The 18,523-nt window shown below is 44.4% G+C and overlaps 1 protein-coding gene across 2 annotated transcripts in view; it reads left to right on the top strand.

Annotated features, from left to right (window-relative positions):
* TUBA8 (tubulin alpha 8) overlaps positions 1–18,523 on the top strand; it is a 163,877-nt gene that overhangs the window by 28,523 nt on the left and 116,831 nt on the right. The gene's annotated exons all lie outside the window — the stretch shown is intronic.

Raw genomic sequence — 18,523 nt, 5'->3', positions numbered from 1 at the left:
GGCCTGCAACGCACCATAAATATGTAGGGTATTTTGTGGAGTTTTGGGGCCTGACGGTATTTTATTATCGCCGAAAAATAACTTAGCAATAATCACTCTTTGTATTCAGATTTGGCCATGTGCAACAATAATACAGTGGACATGCATTATTTCAGCACCCAGACATGCATATTTGGTATACGTGGTTGGTATGCGTGGTTGGTGGTATTTTGGTGAGCATAATTCCCTTGTTTTATTTGTGGCCCCAATGTCCAGAATCCCTTATCTTTGCTTAGATTTTTCATGTAATCACTAGAGAGACCTCAGACCTACATTTTAGGAATACCACATTTTCAGTGTTAGTGTTAGTGTGCCACCATGGGCGATCTCACTGACTTATTTACGACAGAGAGCTATATGTGGTAATTTTGTGGTAATTTCCACTACCTTATATACGGTAGGGAACTGTGTTCAGAGAGTCCCTCTTCCCGTTGGCTCATCTACCTCCAACGAGCTATGCTACAAACAATCACTCTCAACTCTCCATACTGAATATGATCATGCACACATCTGTCTTAAAATGACAATTGCATTGTTTAAAAATCTCCCCTCATCATCAGCACTGTATTGGTAAATAGAAGACACACCACCCGTCTGCTTTCAAATATTTTTCTGTATTATAAAAGTTGCATTTAAACACGATTTCACTCTTTACAGAAATAAATAAAATAGCACATTAACAGCATTGTCTGTAATACACTGAAAAAAACTGGCGGAGAACAGAACACCATTTGCAACATTAACGTGTGATTAAGGCACCGGAATATCCTTTCCTACTCTGACTGAACATTCTCGTCTCGTACACACTCAGCTCCCACACTTATGTAATTACCTTATCTGTTCAGAGTTTTCTTCAGCTGTTCTCTTTCTGAATGTGGCTCCCTTGAAGATTAACCCCAGTAAAAAGGATTGCCTTTCCTTCTCAAACCGGGGTCATTGCCTGGAATTCTCAGCTTTTGCAGATAGGAATGCTCCAACCAGGAAAAAATAGGTCCTTCTCCCAGCTCTGCCAAATCTTGACTGCCCTTCTCTCTCCTCAAACTCCCCCCAGCAAAACTCTGATCACTCCCTCTAGCATGATACTTGCTATGACGCTGCTCCAATCAGAATCAATCATGCCATCTCCTCCTTCTCTACACAATGGCTCATTTTTATAGTAATACTTTGTAACCAACTGATTTCCTGTTCTTTCAAGCTCTTTTGCTTCCTGTAATTATGTGGACAGGGCAGCAGAGAAAAAAAAAATGGATGTGCGTTTAAAAGTTCACTTTCAGAATAGGCCTAATTCTGCAGTGGAGACACATTTTTATTAGTGGATTATGTTTCATTAGTCAGGTTAGTTATAAGTAATGTTAGTTATTATTTTCAAATGTGTCTCTCGCACCATAGGCATTTCAGGTGAAAAATACTGTGCATTTTTGAATGTGCACGTGTGCTTTTAACTGTAAAAATAGATTTGCATCTTATATGTTAAAATCGTTTTTGACTGAATGGCCTGTCTTTCCTTGTTAATCTGGTAACACATATAGCAATGCACCGCACCCTTGTGGTGGTGCTGCAAAAAAAACATTGCTACCTGTGCAGTAGTGCTGTACTCTGTGTTGTTTGCTACCTGTGCAGTAGTGCTGTACTCTGTGCTGTTTGCTACCTGTGCAGTAGTGCTGTACTCTGTGTTGTAACACGCCAAATATCCTTACATACCCAAGTACTCCTCCCGCTCACAGGACTATACCATCAGGACGCAGCCACCCTCCAAAACATATACGCCACCATCCAAGCATGGATGGCCACTAACGGCCTATGTCTTAACTGAGACAAAACTGAAATTCTCATCCTGGGGCAAAAATCCACTCTCACTAACCTCGACCCACTTTACACCAATTTCTGCATAGACAATTGTGTCATCCCAGTTCTACCTTCTGTAAAAACACTAGGGAGTCCACATCGACGCCTCTCTTTCCATGGACAAACAAGTCAACTCCATTGTTTCAGCCTCCGCCTTGAGCACTAAGCTCATTAATGCCATTAAACCTTTCCTAACCAAAGATAATTGCCTTTCTATTGCCAGAGCCACCATTGGAGCCAAACTGGATTATTGTAATGCACTATTGGCTGGCACCTCCAACTCCAATCTCAATAAACTCCAAACCACACAGAATAATGCTCTAAGAGCAGCCCTCAATATACCTAAAAGGGACCACATCGCGCAAGCCAGAAAGGCAGCACACTGGCTTCCTGTCAAAGAGCGCATTACATTCAAAATACTTACCACCGCACACAAATGTATCAGCCTGTCCGCACCATCATACCTGTCTGATACGCTAACCAAGTCTCTCTCCACCAGACCAACTAGGCAATGCCACTCCGACCAACTTAAGGTCCCACGCATCAACCGAGCTAGAGCAGGTGGAATAAGTTTCCTCTACATTGCCCCTAAGCTATGGAACGCACTACCTAGCCAACTTAGAGCAGAAACCTCTTTCTCTGCCTTCCGAAAAAAGCTGAAAACCACCTTGTTTAACTAATTCCCTCTCCTCATGTTGTTTACTCTCTCCTCCTCCTCTCCTCTCTCCTCTTCCTCTTCTGTAGCTACCTCTCCTCTTTCGCAACTAAGAAATGATTTCAATGTATGTACAACTAGTCATCTTCATATCTGTTTTCTTCTCTTGCAACTAAGTAATGACTTCAATGTATGTAAAACAAGTCATTTTCATATCTGTAACTAGCGCCACGATGCCCATTGGGCTGCCTGTGCGCTAAGAAATGTGAATAAATAAATAAATTAGTGGCTGTCCTTTGACAGTGCTCCCGCTCCACCTCCTCATTGTTGATTACGGTGGGCTCTCGCTCGCCAAGCTCTGGTAGTAAGTCTCGGGGGTACCGCTGAAACATGGCCTCTGCTGGGGCCACCCCTGTGGAGGTATTGGGAGTGTTGCGGTATCCTCTGAGGAATTTATACAGTGCCCTTTCCAGACACTTTCCTTCCCCTTGGGCAATACAAAACACTTTGAGAGTCTTCATCATTCTTTCAGCCTCCCCATTGGCCCGGGGCCACAGCGGTGTTACCTTGCGATGATGTACTCCGTACTCCTCCATCAGGCCTGCAAAGCTGTCTCCTTGGAATGGCAGGCCATTATCGGAGCAGAGCACTGTGGGCACTCCATAAGTTGCGAAGATCTTTTCATTGGCCAATGCCACCTTGTCAAAGGCCACCGACTCGATGAACTCCACCTCTGGGTAGCGGAACCACTCATCAACCACCACCAGGAAGTGGGTACCCCTTGACGTTGAGCCAAAGTCTGCATGGACGAGTTCCCATGGTTTGGTCCCCCTTGGCATTATTTCGATCTCCGGCTCTCTCTGGGCAGGGGATTCCGCTTGGCACCATACACATGATGCCACTAACTCCTCCACTCTTCTTTCCAGGTCGGGGAACCAGATCTTCTGGCGCAGTCGTGCCTTTGTCTTTGCCACACCTTGATGACCTTGCTGTGCCAGCACTATCATTTGCTGTGTCTGTCTCTGAGGTATGACAATTCGGTCCCCCCTCCGCAGTAGTCCTTTGTCCGAGAATGTGAGCGCCCCTCTCACTTTCCACACCTGTTCGAAGGTGGACTTGGCCTCCTGCGTTATGGCTGCCAGCGAGTCAATTACCATTCGCCACAAGTCCTGTTGGATGGCGGACTTGAGGATTCTGAAACCGTCGCCAGATGCCTGTTCAAGGACCTGTATGGGCACCGAGTTGGGAGTTGCAGCCTCCACCACTAGTTGTACATGCTCATCCGCCTCCTCTGTGCATGTTGACGGCACACCCCCAGTGCCCTCTCGTGGGTATCTTGACAGATAGTCCGCAGCATTGTTACTTCCCTGGCGCTCGACCAATGACACGCCATACTCCAACAGGGCCAGCATCCACCTCTCAATTCTGGCTTGGGGCTTGGACGAGTACCCCACTAGCATAGGCAACAAAGGTTTGTGGTCCGTGACCACCGTCACTGGACGTCCCAGAATGTACAATTGAAAGTGGTGGCAGCCCCACAGGATGGCAAGGGCCTCCCGTTCGATCTGAGAGTATCTTTGTTCCGTCTCTGATATCGCTTTGCTGGCATAGGCAGTAGGACGGACCTCCTGGTTGGCACCTATCTGCGTTAGCACCGCCCTCAGGCCGAACGGACTGGCGTCTACCACGATCTCAGATTCCAGCGCTGGGTTGAAAAAGGACATAATATCTTCAGCTGCAAGAGCACCCTTGATATCCTTGAAGGCCGCCTGCTTGAGAGGGCCCCATTGCCAGGCCATGTCTTTTTTAGTGAGGGCCCTGAGCGGCTCCGATCTTGCTGCCAGATTGCGGATGAAACGGCCACAATAGGTGACCATTCTGAGGAAACTCCTCACCTCTGAGACGTTTTCAGGGGGCCTAGCCTCCACAATGTCCTTCACTCTGCATGGATCGGGCAAAACACCACCAGCCCTGAACACAAAACCGAAGAATTTGATGGTCGTGTGGAGGAATTCACATTTCTCTCGGTGTAGTGTCAGGCCCAGCGATTGTAGGCGTTCAAACGTCTTGGCTAACTTCACCAGGTGGTCAGACTCAGACTTGGCAAACACAAGAATGTCATCACTAATATTCAAGATGCCCTCCAGGTGTGCCAGTGCTCCACGAATGATATTCTGAAGTACCTCCACGGCGGAAAACACCCCGAAGCTCAGCCTCTTGTACCTATACAGGCCCTTATGCGTGGTAAATGTTGTGATGTATCTTGATTCGGGGTGTAATACCACTTGATGGTACCCGGCCCGTAGGTCCACTTTTGAGAAAAACCGGGCACCCTGCAGTTTGGTGATGATATCATCAATCGTGGGGGTGAGGTGTTGCTCCCTCTTAATGGCCTTCTTGGGCAGGCGCATATCCACGCAGATGTGAACTGAATCTGGTTGTTTCGGTTTTCGAGCCACAACAATTGGGGACACCCATGGTGTAGGTCCTTCGACTTTTTCTATGATGTCCAACTTGACCAGGTTGTCAAGTTATTTATCCACCATATCTCTTAGGTGGAAAGGGACCCGTCTATACTTCAGGGCGAAGAGCTGCACCGAGTCGTCTATGTGCAGTTTAACCGGGTCCCCGACCATCTGTCCAATACCTTCAAACAGAGCCTTGTGTTTCTCCAGGAGGGTCTGAATGTCATCCACGTACATGGAGTATGCAAATGTCACTATGCCCAGTGCCTCTGCCGCCATGCAGTAGTGTGTTGCTGCTGACCGGCGTCACATAGAATTGGGCTCTAATGGCTGACCCACCATGCTCAACATTCGCAATGAACGCACCGTCTAGCTGTATTGGATCAGCTCCTCCAAAGGTGATAATGCGAGGTTTCGGCTTAGTCAGGGCGGGTGGGCATGCCATGGCGTCATAGTGTTCACGAGCCATCACGTTAACTGAAGCCCCTGTGTCTACCAGTACTGGGACTGAGGACTCATTCACCATGACTAGACATCGAGGCTGTCTCCTTGTCTTTGCCTTCGACACACCAATGCTGGATACGAAGAACACATTTTCTTCTTCCTCCTCATCTAGAGCCGGATTGTCATCCACCTGATCAAGCTGAGCAACGTTTGAGGGGTGCTGCTGCCGGAAGAAACCAGCACGCACTGGTTCTCTGGAGACCACCACTGGAGCAGTGGCCCTGCACATCCTAGCATAGTGATCGGGGCCACCACACCTTCCACAGGTCTTTCTGATCACGGGGCATTCTGATGGATGGGGAATGTCATATCCACACTTGAGGCACAAATTGGTAGGGGCTGACCCCCTCTCTCTCTCTGGCTACTCCTCCATGTCTGGCTCCTCTGCCGCATCCAACTGTACAGATCTCTTCAGTCTTACTGGGGCACACCCCTGCCTCCATTCGGGACACACGCAGTTCAGACACTTCCTGGCACCTACCAAATTCCAAGATGCGTGGCAAGGTGATACCGGGCTCCCTTAGGACTTGTCTTCTTAGTTTGCCAGACGTGCAGCCCTCGATCAGCTGATTCCTGATCATTGTGTCAGGATCCACCCATGCACATGGTACTGCGAGCCTTCTCAGCCTACCATAGAACGTGTCAAGGTTCTCGTCGTCTTTCTGACGTGCTGCCCCCATGAGAAATCTTTCATAGTCCATGTTGGCAAGGGGCAAGAAGTAATCATGGAGAGCATCTTTTGCTTAGCATAGGAGACATCATGTGGCTGGAGCGACAGGAATACCTCATGCACAGCTGGCCCTACACAATACAGCAAGGTGGTCATCATTCGTATCCATTGCGGCACGGAAATACATCTCCAGCCTGAAAGTATATAGCTTTGCTCAACAGAGTATGCCTGCTGGGTCACTTTAGCCGTGGCCAAATTAGTCCCGAGCTCCACCACTCAGGATGTGCTTAACCTTGCAGCGTCCGGTGCTAGCATTAGCAGGAACTGTGGCAATGTACTTTGCAGGGAAAAAGACTTGTCTAGCCTTTGTCCATCTGTTGCTCGAGTGCTTAGCTGGCGTGGCTAAAATATTCTATGATCCTGGTTGGTTAAGAAACAATGACATACTGTGTTTTCAAGAGACGTGGCTGTGTGATGACTCTCTGCTAGTGAAATTCTTCCCTGAATATTGGGTAACAACTTGCCTGGCTACTCGGGACGGGTTGGCAGGCCACGCAAGTGTCTTGCTACTTTGGTACACAGGACTTGTGATTGGAGCCCAGTCCACATCCCTGCCCCATCAGACCAAATGTATTAACGCCTATCATTCAGGGTAACAAGACCGACAGCAGGCTCCTCATAGGTATTATTTACCTGTACCCAAAGTAGGAACTAAAAACTATGTTAACCCCAAACGGGTTGCAGGCGTATCTTTTAATAAGTCAAGCATAGCTGTTGTGGGCGACTTCAATGCTAAACTCTCAGTATTAGAGGCCCCTTTGCAGAGGGTCCTTCTAGAAGCAGCGTGTGAGATTCCTAAGGATTTGCTTATTGGTGATCCACGTGGCATTTTCTTAGACTCCTTCCTCCATGCTACTGTCCTTGTTGAACTAAACGGGAGATGTTTAGATGCTGATCCCCTAAAATATATGTATAGCCTATCAGGCAGTAATTCATGAATCGACTACTGTTTGGTCAATTGTTCTTCCTTTTGGAGGGTGAAAAATATTGAGGTGTGCCCTAGCCCGAAGAGCTATCACAACCCTTTAATCTTCTTTTGGAATATGGTGTTTTCACACACTGGTTTAACTCCTCTTCCCAATTGCGACAAATCGTTTACGATTCACCGCTCGTGAAGCTGGCTGAAATTTTGCCTAATGCACAGACTGTGAGAGCAAACCTTTTGTCGCAGGTACTTGTAGAGGACCATGTGTCCACTGTAACACCAAGTGAGAAACTAGTGAACTTCATCTTCGAAAGGTGCAGCAATCACTTTAACCTTTCTTTGGTGCTCGTTCAGGGATGCAAAACGATGTTCTGTGGTTTGACGCGGAATGTCGCAGATCTAAGTTTGGCTTGTGGTCTGCTGCTAGGACAAAACAGAATACATCTGGGGTCAGGTATATGTTCAAGCACGGCTATAAAAAACTCCTGAGGCTGAAGAAAATACTTTAAAAAAAATCTCAGTGGGAAAGACCATACGGGAAAGGGACGCAAAAGACTTTTGGAATCTGGTAGCAAGCGGAATCCGGCAGGGTGCACAGAACACTTTTTGCCCTAGATCAGACCTCGAGTGGGTCCAGCATTTCCAGGCCGTTATGATTGAAGTTGGTGCACCTCCAACCTCCTCAACCATTGATAATACAGATCTTATTCTTTCAGATGACGAGGTGCAGAGGGCTGTTGTAGGTGCCAAGCCAGGCAAAGCACTGGGTCCGGACGGTATCAGACTGGAAATATATAAGTGGTTTCCCGAATGGATACCGGTCTTGTTAATTCGATTGCTGCATCATTCACCATTCCGTGCTCCTGGACTCTAAGCCTAATCAAACCGATTTTTAAAAAGGGCTCACGGTCCGATACCCACTGCTACCGGCCTTAGTCATTATTGGATAGCATGTCAAAAATGTTTACTAACTGCCTGTTGGTCAGGCTTGAGACATGGGCTGGGGAAAATAATATACTTCCCATTTCTCGGGAGGATAGCTCAGCGGCAACATGCTCGCCTTGGAAGCAGGGTTTGATCCCCGGTCCGCACTTAGAAACCTCTGGGTATTGAGCATGTTATAAATAACCTATCATATCATATCATTTATTAGGCTGGGTTCAGAAAAGGTTTCTCGCCATCTGACCATGTGTTTGTGCTTTCGACCATTATAGATAAATATGTGTGGTTAAGAGGGGGTGTAGTATATGCAGGTATCCTAGATTTAGCCAAGGCCTTCGACTCTATTGATCATCCCCTTCTCTGGAATAAATTCCAGATAATCGTCATCCCCATCCCCCTTCAACTGATCGTTTGCCTATATACTAGTACTAGAGCTTCTGTAAGTGGTCACTCTAGAATAGAGCTTATTTGGGAGTTTTCAACTAAAAAAGGTGTGCGCCAGGTTTGTCCAATGGCTCTGTTATATGTTTATCATCTTTTTTAATCAGATTTGATGTCTGTCTACCTTTGTCAGGCTCAATTCCACCGTGTCTGAATGGGGTCCTGTCCCCTACTATGCAGATGACTCCATACTATTGGATTTGATGCCAAAGGGACTTGCCAGTAGTTTGAACTATGCATCTGGTTACTTCAAAGCTAACAGCTTAAAATTGAATTTGAAGAAAACCAACATAGTGGTGTTCAGCACTAACAAATGTAAGCACACATGGTCTATAGATAATGTGAAGCTAAATGCGTTTGAATCATATTGCTATTTGGGTGTCACGTTTTCGAGTAACTGTTTGTGGTCTGCTCATTCAGCATTACTAAAAAATCGGTTTTGGACAAGCCTGGGTGGTATTAAAAGATTTTATCAAAAATATGGCGACTTCCGTTTGGCGAATGGATACAGGTGCTAGAAGCTAAGGTCTATTCTTCAATATTGCATAGTTGCAAAATCTGGGGAAGTGTGAGTTGTATTGCCCTGGATCGCATTTTACACATTTATTTGAGAAAGTTGCTGGGTCAGATGTCTGGCACCCCGGGGCCTCCTCTTGCTATTGGAGGCTGGGTTTCTAAACATTGGCATCCAGGCTGAACTCGGGTTCCTTGAGCATTTTCGTAAATTACACGCATGCCCTTTGGTGAACCTTAATATTGTGAATGTGATGGAAGAGTTAGCAAAAGCCGAGACATGCCATTTACACGTGGTATAAGATATGTCCCATCTTGTGTAAAAAGTGGGGGATTGTTTTTGATGATCTGAGGGAGGGCTTGATTACTAAACAGCTGTATACAAAAGCAAGAATTGATTTTTCTCTTGCTATAAACAGCATGAAAAATCTAAGCTCACTGTGACACCTAATGGTGGCACGTTGCACATACTACGAGAACTTCTTACTGAGTGTTATTCGTTCACCGGCACAGAGACGCATCATGGCTATGGTGCGACTAAATGTTTTACCACTAAAGGCCTGGATGCCGTGGCAGCTCAATACCAAGCTTTGTGCCTGCGGTAGGGTGGCTGTAGAGGATTTAATTCACTATTTATTTGTGGAAAACATTTACATTTGAGACGCCTGTTGCTGAGAAGACATCTTATTGCTAACAATATTATGTTTGTCTCTGATGCTTTGAACTTTGTCTTGTCTAGTGTTGGTGCTCACTTTATTGATGACTTATGCAAGTATATTAGTTCCTCTTTTGAGCGAATGGCAAGAACATTTTAAGTTCATAATCTCTCATTTTTATTAATACCTGTACTGTATATTTTATCATGATTGTTTTTAATAACTCAATTTGTATTGTATTTTATTTTGCTTGTTAATTGTGAGAACCAGAAATTAAGCATATCTATCTGATGCTCATGGCCATCATTTTAGGGGGAGACAAGGGTCTTTCCGCCCCCTCCACTTTCGTGTCACACCATTTTCTCCTTCTCATTTGGCAGGGGCCCTTTTCATTTAGATATCCCCCCCCCAACACTTTCAGCAAAATTACTCCACTGCTGATCCCTTTTCCATTTTGTCATTCTGGCTGCCATTTTGATAATGTCATGTAAAGTGGTCTTGTATAGCACACCTCTGCCCTTTTGGAAGACGTACTTACGTGTGTAGTTCTGTAGCAAAAGAGGGAGGGTTGTTAATGAGATAGATGGAGACGTTGATGCAAATTCTGCAGTGTTGATACCTGCAAGGTGGAATCACCCACGTTTTGAGTCCCGGTGGGAGCAGGAGAACCAGGAGACCCTTGAGATTTGTGTTTCTTCCAATAGAACGAACCCAGAGAACTGAGCAGTGGCGTTGCTCATTTCATGTGTTGCATGTTTATATGTATTAGATTTATAAAGTGCAAATATAGCTTGGTGGAAACAGAGCACTGTACACAGTGGACACACCATGCCGTTACAAGGAAGGATGTGGGGGTACTAGAGGAGCTGATGTAGATGGGGAGAGCTCCAGAAGGGGGAATAGGGGTTTAGTTGAGTGAGCAGTGCTTGGCGAGATGTTCTTTGAAGAGTGGGGTAGATGGAAGGGGCTAGTCTTATCAGATAACTTGTTCCAGAAACAGGGTGCATGTCAGGAAAAGGATTGTTTCCCATTTTCCTCTCTCCTGCAGTTAGTTCTTTGTTTCCAGCTTGGCTATGTTGTAGCTTTTAGTGGTGTGCTGGCCTTCTGAGATGGTGAGTTTCTTGGCCCGGTAAAAAATGTTGTGCTTTTAGGCATTGCTGTTGTGTGAATCTTGTAAGGCGGAGAGAGATGAAGATGAGGCTTGGTTAGAGTGGGAGGGGACGAGGGATTCTTTTGGTTCGTGACTTTTGATCTGCTTTTGCTGAGGTGTTTACATTTCAGTTGATGATTTTTTAATGTTCCAGTTTGGATTAAAGGGCGAGGGGGGACTGATCCAAATTAATCAGATATCCTATACATGTTGGCTGGCTCCTTGTGCTGGATCATTGTACCTGTGTCACCTGCACATTTGTCAGATTCTATTTTAAGGTGGAGAGACGACCGACCAGATAGTCAGATCTTCAATTGTCCGTGACTGACAATTTGTGTGTCGAGGATTTGGTGCTGTTCTCGTGCTGGCATCAGTTGAATATTCAAGTTTTCAGGGATTTGATGAAGGTCAGGGGGTTCCTCTGGGTGCATATGTTTGTACTTTGAACTCCAGTGTTAATCAGATATCCTATACATGTTGGCTGGCTCCTTGTGCTGGACCATTGTACCTGTGTCACCTGCACATTTGTCAGATTCTATTTTATGGTGGAGAGACGACCGACCAGATAGTCAAATCTTCAATTGTCCGTGACTGACAATTTGTGTGTCGAGGATTTGGTGCTGTTCTCGTGCTGGCATCAGTTGAATATTCAAGTTTTCAGGGATTTGATGAAGGTCAGGGGGTTCCTCTGGGTGCATATGTTTGTACTTTGAACTCCAGTGTTTGGTTTCAAGGAAGAAGGAAGGTAAAAGCTTGGTATCGTAAGGCAGCATTGCTGGGTTGCAGTGTTCTTGATGGTTTGCTGGATTGGAGTGTTCTTGAGGGTTTGTAATGGTGGATTGTGTGCCCCTGCCATAAAAGGTGTGGTGGGTAATCAAACAAATTCTTGGTTTCATCGGAAGCCAGAACATTGTTTTGGGGGGATTGGGGTGATGTGTACATCATGTCATCTCTGCAGTCTCAGAAGAGCTGTTGCCATGTTTCAGGCTGTTTATCGCCTATTCATTAGGACCTGTGGGGGCTCCAAGTAGAGGCTGTAGGCATGGACTTAGTTCTCAGAGTACTAGAGTGACCCCAACCAAGGTTCTGTGTATCAAGGTCTGGAAAGGCATGATGTATTGCATTGTTTGGAATTTAAAGAAACAACTTATTAGAATGGTTTTAACCTAGGGATTCAGTGTGAGCAAGCTGCCCAGACTGAGGTTTCTGACCATTCTCATAGGTACAGGGATAGATGCATTTTTCTCAGGCGAGGGAGTTGGTGTGGGGTTCAGTGGGGGCTGTTGCAAATCATAAGGTTTGTTTGGTTGAATTACGTTTCAGTCTATTTTTTTTATCATTCAGGAACTAATGTGTGTGCACTAGGTCTGTTTGAAGGTCTGGTGCCTTTGGCGAAGAGTTTGTGAGCTTACACATGATTTTGGGATTATCTGTGTAATTGAAGCATGTGAATCATGAGTTAGCGATACGTACCAGAAGCCCTTGCTCAAAAGGAGGGATTGGATTCTTGCGTTACTCCACATGTGAGTAGAAGTATACAGGGACAATACCTGCAAGGGGCCATGTGTGTTGTTTTGGTCCTTTCAGTAAAGAACAGAGTCATGCATTGTGAGGCAGTGCCTTGCAACCCAATGTTCTGTAATTGTTTTAGCTGGATCTCTTGGTTGAAAGGAACAAAGTGGCAGAGATGTCCAGTAGGATGAGTGCACTATCCAGTTGGCATCAGCACTTTTTTGTAGGGTTTCCCATATGCCTCATAATGTGGATTCTGTTCTACTCATTGCAAAGGGCCTTTGTACAGTCTCGTGAAGCCGTGGGACAAGCACTTGTGTAATCATTCTTTCTTTTTGGAGGTTGGGGGGGGCAATCATTCAGGAGTTTAATTGGGTTGTTTGACTAAGCAACAGCACCACTGGAGAAACCCTTGTCCCTACTGATGTTTGGAACCTCCACACTTCCATCGGCCTAGTGTTGCCCCTTGAAGGAAGAGGCTTGAGACTCACAATGAAGACTCTTTTCCAAGGTGTGAGACTTGGATAGAACAAGTGATACTGTGCCGCCACATGCAACAGAAGGATTGCGAAGGTTTGCCTAATCGTTCTGAACCTCGATGAGTGTGTTTGACTGTCAGGAGAACAGTGCACATCATTAGGAATACTTTGCTTGAGATATGATACTTACAATCAATGTTCCAAACTGCTCTGAGGTGAGAAACTCAGATGGACAAGTCATCGGTGGTAGGGGAGATGTTAGGAATATTGTGGCAGGGTAACTAGTTTTAATGCACTGCAACTGGTAGGCAGGCATTCTGTGACAAAGTAATGTATGTACATGTTTATTGAGACATTCTTGTCTATAGAAGGCATCCTTACATTACGCTGTTATCAGTAAGTGCTGTCACTATATTGTTCCTATGCACAATAACTTGTGCAGTGTTGGAGGCATACTGATTGCCATGTTCTTTGCCACAGGGGATCTCATGTGCATGTTTTTATGGCGCCTGGGCTTTGACATCTGCCAGTGCGCATAGAGACCATGCACATGGCAGCGGTGTGCAGTATAAATCCTAATAGTATGACATAACATTTATTCCTGGAGAATAGCTCATGGGCTAAGCGCCCGCTTCTAGTATGGAGCAAGGCTTCACTTTGTGTGTTTGATTCCCGGCAGGGATGACTCAGCCCTTCATCTGTCTGAAGTAGATAAACTGAGTATCAAACAAATTTGGTGGTAATACCCCCTATTATTACAGCACCTAGAAATGGGCAGAAACCAGCATTGATTGATTGATTTATTTATTTTGCGCCTATACACAAGTGTTTCAAGACGCAACAAGGCAAGAGAGGGGGAATAGAGGAAGGATAAGACAACAATATTACTAGGTCTTGTGTCATTGAGATTGTGCAAGTGTGCAACAAGAAATGCTGGAGAGAGGGTACAGGGAGAAGTGAACCAAGAGCAGCAGGGCCCTTTGTTAAGTTCTGGGAGGCTGGGACTACAAGGGGCAATCCCAGCCTGGTAGTGCAAAGTTAGCCAGGAGGCAGTGCAAGTAGGACCAGGCAGCAAGTTCAGGGGGACTGGTCAGGGTGGGGGACTGGTGTCCTGTAAGACTTAGAGGACAACCAAACAGTCGGACAATGAATTATAGCTGTAGGTTCTGCTCGGATGTTGTAAAGCTATTCGGTAGATCAGTGGCCGAAGTAAAAATATTGGATTGCTTCCCATCACAACTACCTCTAATAATGGTGGCTGGTGCGCTTATGTTTCTATTTGACCTATACACAATACCATAAGAAACGAGCATTGGGAGCACCAACAGTTCGGGCTTTTGTGTAGGTATGACATAGGCATTTGCTAGGCACTGATATAAAGGTACTACCTGGCTATAAGATTGCAACAGCTCGAAAACTGATGTGATTACCTAAGCATATGATTTCAGTACCTGACAAATGCCTATCTAATATCTCAAGCCCAAACTGTTGGCTTTGTCATTGCTTGCTTTTAACAGGACTTCGTGCAAGGGACAGATATACATTCAGTGGCAGAAGGCACACTTGGCCAAGATGTTTTTTATTACGCCAGTAGCCATTTACAGCTGCAATTAAGCCATTACCTCTTAGTGGACGGCTTAGAAAAACACTGGGGTCTAAAGCTTGATGTTACTGCTTGATAGAGGGAGTTCAAATAGATCCCAGAGGGGTTGTGTTTTGGGCGGCGAGGGTGCAAGGAATAGGTGGCAATGGCCATAGGGATTAGTATGGCCATAGTCAGTCAGTGGATGGGTAAATAACCAAATAACACCCACAAGCGGTGTGTCCCTGCACACGTCATCTTCCCCCCACCTGAACTCCAATGCAATAGTTTCGACTTATATGATATTCATTGAGCGCAGTATTCAACAAAGTGATCCCCTATTGGAAAATCTACTTGTCAAAATAATTCCATCAATTTGGGAAGTGCGGGTATCTAACCTGATACCCCGCTTGACAAAACTCTAGTGTGACACTGTGAAACACCACCCTGACATACAAAGTATTTGTAAAAGAATGAATTGAGAGAGCTTCAGGTTTCTAATTTAGGGCCATATTTGATGGATCCATGGCCACTTGAATAACCTGCTGTATTTATCATTGTTAACCAAGTACACTTGTTTTTCTTTATTGTTCTCCTTGTTTGTATAATAAATGTGCATCTGAAAGCCACTTATTTTTACTGAAACCTGAAGCTCTCTCAATTCATTCTTTTACAAATACTTTGTATGTCAGGGTGGTGTTTCACAGTGTCACACTAGAGTTTTGTGAAGCAGGATATCAGGTTAGATACCCACACTTATCAAATTGGTGGAATTATTGTGACAAGTAGATTTTCCAATGGTGGATCTCTTTGTTGAATATTGACAGTTTACCCCAGCCAACATTGCAAGTAGGAGTGAACCCTATATACAATTAATTTATTGAGTACCGATCTGGCTTTGAGAAGCAACGGAGCGCTTTACACAGGTATACAACTGTACAGATGCATAACAGAGCACATTTTAGAGGTAACAGAACAGAAACAGTGGGGAATGCGATACAGGGGGGCACAGAGGAGGGATACAGCTGTACTGGGTGGCGGGAAAGAGAAGGGCGGGCGGAATCTAGCGAATCAGGTGGTACGAGGAGCAATGTGATGGCCTAGGTGAGGTGGGTCTGGAGTTCTTTTCTGAATTGTAGGAGTGTGGGGGTGAGTCTGATTCTGCCGGGGAGGAGGTTCCATGGTATTGGGGTGTAGTCAGAGAAGGCTTGCTTTCTGGTCTTTCCTTTTTGCAGCAGTGGATTTCAAGTATACACGTGTCCTGGCTTCTGTTTGTGTGGAATGTGTGCTACTGCTGCTTGTGCAGGACTTCGTTTGCAAGGACGCTCACACTACTGCTAACTGTCTTAGTCCTGTTCTTTGAATGAACAAAGCTTACACAAGCAAGAGACATTTTCTGCACCACACATGGTGGCATATCTCAGAGCTTTGGTTGCTTGCTCTTGAGACATGTGGCCTGCTGGTCACTGTCCTGGACCAGTCGATGGCCTTTCATTGCAACACATGCACATACTTTCCCACGCTGCTTATATACCTACATAATGCACATGCACCCGCATATTGCATATGCATCCTCAATCGCACATGCTCTCACACACACATGCACTCACACACTATGTACATACACACTTTGTGCAGATGCCAACACATTGAAAATGCATACACACTTCCACTGTATTTTATTTCGATCCAATATTATATTACGAAGTACTTTTACATCCTCTAAAACATTTACACCAAGAAACCTCATGTATACTTACCACACACTCGGCATTCAATATTTATGCCATTGAGCGTTATCAGGTAGATTGCTTAAATTGGCAGTGTGCTCTTTTGAGAAAAACATTTTGGGGGCAGTCACACGCATTGCATCATTTTGCCCCATAGTGAAAATCAGAAATGTAGTCAGATGCACTTTTGTGAAGGCTGATATAATTTGTACTTTAAAACTCACTCAAATTAAAACCAAATACTAAATGTCTGACTTTTCAAAGGTATGAGCCCCTGTTGAAGAGACTAAGGCATACAAGAATGCTTGAAACCTTACATGTTGCATTTTATATATTTATAACACAATCTTCTAATAGGGTCAAAAGATGATAGCACAGCTCATTGAGCAGTGTGTGCTGTTTAAAAGGCAGCCCCGGGATCAAATGAACTGAAAGGGCATGTTAGGCCCAAAATGTGCTGAAATATCCTCCTTTCATTGAAATGCACACTGGCAGACTGAAAAGCCAGTGTCACAAAGTTCAACACTGCTAATGTACCTTGTGAATTCAAATGTATGTACGTATGCAGTTGAAGCAAGGAATATGTGAAAAAATAAACCAGGCTGCAGAAAGGAATTGGAAAGACAGATTGTGGCCTGACAGAGAAAAGGTAGTGTTTCATTTTCAGCTGCCACATCAAAAATGCTGTTTTCAAAGAAAGAGAAATACACTTACTAAGTGGGCATTGCATGCTATTATCAAAGCTAAAAAGTAAACAGAGACCTACTTTTCATTCAAGGGGATTGATGCCTGAAGTGATCATTTGCAAATACAGAAATTGCTATCATGGAAAGGAGTGTATATGTAGCTTAAAAAACAATGAACAGATGGGGAAATGAACAGTGGTGGCAAGACACAATTGTATTAAAAATGAACAGAAGGCCTCATATGCCTAAGGAAATGTAACCATCACAAACATAAGTGTCTGTTTTTAGATGCATGACTTTAAGTTTCTATTTCCTGAGAAGGGCTCAGTTTCTATTTAGTAGACTCAAGCTGTGACCATGAAGGAATTTTATTGGGGCCTGTTCTCTGAGACAAACAACAAGATTACCATTATCCCTGAGAGAAGAAAGAATGATGGGGTTAATTGCAGGCACAAGTCAACGAAGGAGCAGCAGCGACTGGAGCAGAGAAGTGAAACCTAACTGTCAAATGAAAGTCAGGCTCTGCATATATGTTTGGATATTCCCATTAGTTTAAATGGACAATCATAGTTTGTTCATTTTCTCAAGGATCATAAGTTGCACCATGATGGTTCAAGTATCACTAAAAAGCTGCTCAACAGGCCTATTTATGAAAATTCGTCCTTGGGGACAAGCGTTACAACCTACAATGTCAATTTAACTGCCCAGAAAATGTTACAAAGCAGAGATTCAGGGATGTGATAACTTAATAATTTAGATATCTGGGTAGAAAATTTCACGTTCGTAAATATATAATTTTTGTATAAATCACGAAAAACCACTGTTTGAACGTGCAACCTCTTGAAAAATATGGGCATTGTTTGATCAAGTGAAGTGTTAGGGGTATTTTGTGGTATTTTTGTGAGCCTGTTGGGGTATTTTGTGGTATTTTGGTGAGCCCTAAATATACAGGACTGCCTGATATTATTCTTATACCAAGATCATAAATGGTAAGCCAAAACCAGACCTGGTGTGGCCTAAATCATAATTTCATTATCATGTGGTATTTTATCTACAGTACCACTTTGGTGGTAACCCAGTATATATTTACCAGAGTACCTGAAAGCAGTTATCCATATAATCAGCCCCTTTGATTGACCCAGTTCACAGTGACCAGTTTGGTTTTCAGTTTTTACCACACATGGTAAAATGGAGATAACGCCTGCGGTAACACAAAGATATCATCTGGTACACAATTGTTATCGCAAGAAACCAGGACCCACAAGTAGTCTGTGGCTGATTCACCTTTCTCTTTTTGTGCTTTATAAAAGATTATAGTTATGCCAAAATACAAAAACAAAACGTGCAGTGCACAATGTTTTCACATGACATTTCCTGTGATTCAAAAATGAAGATGAAATATCCACAAATGCAATTCATTTGCAGTTGCTTACCCGCGGTAAATAGCTTTTCCTGTACAACAGACTTCAAACACTCTTCTTTGCGATAGAAGCCAATAGTTCTGCTAAAGCTGACCTTGAAATTCGTTACTAATCTTGGCAGCTCATAACCCTTCTATTACATCTGAGGATTGCCACATTGGTGGTCACAACAGATGGAAAATAGTGGTCTACATTTATGAACGTGCATACGCTTTTCTAGGTTGCAACTGTTTGTAAAATATACTTAT

Source organism: Ambystoma mexicanum, chromosome 12 (assembly GCF_040938575.1).
Source record: "Ambystoma mexicanum isolate Mex_15411 chromosome 12, UKY_AmexF1_1, whole genome shotgun sequence".
In the NCBI taxonomy this organism is placed as follows: Eukaryota; Metazoa; Chordata; class Amphibia; order Caudata; family Ambystomatidae; genus Ambystoma; species Ambystoma mexicanum.
The sequence above is the reverse complement of the archived record's forward strand: the minus strand, read 5'-3'. Positions and strand labels throughout refer to the sequence as shown.